General features: G+C 40.8%; 1 non-coding gene across 1 annotated transcript; it reads right to left on the bottom strand.

Moving 5' to 3' along the window:
* Positions 1–634: 634 nt before the first annotated feature.
* On the bottom strand, positions 635–706 carry TRNAG-ACC (transfer RNA glycine (anticodon ACC)). The gene has a single exon. It is a non-coding gene; the product is annotated as a tRNA-Gly (tRNA).
* Positions 707–910: the final 204 nt, after the last annotated feature.

The raw sequence follows: 910 nt of genomic DNA, 5'->3' as shown, positions 1-910 counted from the left end.
TAATTCCTCTCCCACTTTTCTAGGATGTGAATCACCTACTCAGGTGCTCAACCCTTTCATCCCTCAAATAGTGATTTTTTTGTCTTTGACCCTCATAATTCCACTCTGTTTTAATAGGACTCCATAAATCCTTTATGGCTATTAAATTACTCTTTAGTTTTTTTCTCTCATAATATTAGCCAAATGGTTCTTGTGTGACATTTTCTAAACCTATGTCACTACATAGACATAGGGTTGGAAGCTACCTTCCAATTACTGTCTTCTACTTGCTTAAACTTAAAGCACTAAAGCTCGGAAGTATCACATACTTCTCTATTGGTCATGTCCAACATTTCTTTCTCTAGTGACGACCTGCCTTCTGACTGTCATTCCTGAGGGTCGTGCCAAAGGTCTCCACTGGTAGAACTAATACTGTGAAGGGAGCCATACAGTGAACAGGGAACCAGCACCAGAACTTTCTTGGGCAGTCCTGTAATTTCTTGATGAAAAACCTCCCCAAACTCCAGACAGTCTTTTCATTTTTTGATGTCTTTATTCCCATGGACCCAATTTCTTTTAGCATCATATGCCCCCACAAACTGTAGTCAAGGGATCTGACTGGCTCATCTTTCACCTTTTCTTTTTTTTTTTTCAATGAAGGTACTAGGGTTTGAACCCAGGACCTTGTGCATGGTAAGCACACGCTCTACCACTGAGCTATACCCCCACCCCATCTTTCACCTTTTTATCTCACATAGAGACACTTCTCACTTGAGCTACCAAGTTTATAGCTTTCTGCTTTGTTTCACCACTGTTGGATCCTGCCTCTTAAGCATACTCTTCATATATTTTGAATCCATGTTGCCTTTCTTCTGTTGCTCTTGCCAATATGATATCACACATCAGCTGTGACTGGTGTGATTTGCCACGG

The sequence above is a fragment of the Vicugna pacos genome, chromosome X (assembly GCF_048564905.1).
Source record: "Vicugna pacos chromosome X, VicPac4, whole genome shotgun sequence".
Taxonomy (NCBI): Eukaryota; Metazoa; Chordata; class Mammalia; order Artiodactyla; family Camelidae; genus Vicugna; species Vicugna pacos.
Note: the sequence above shows the minus strand (reverse complement) of the source record. Positions and strands in the feature narration are given on the sequence as shown.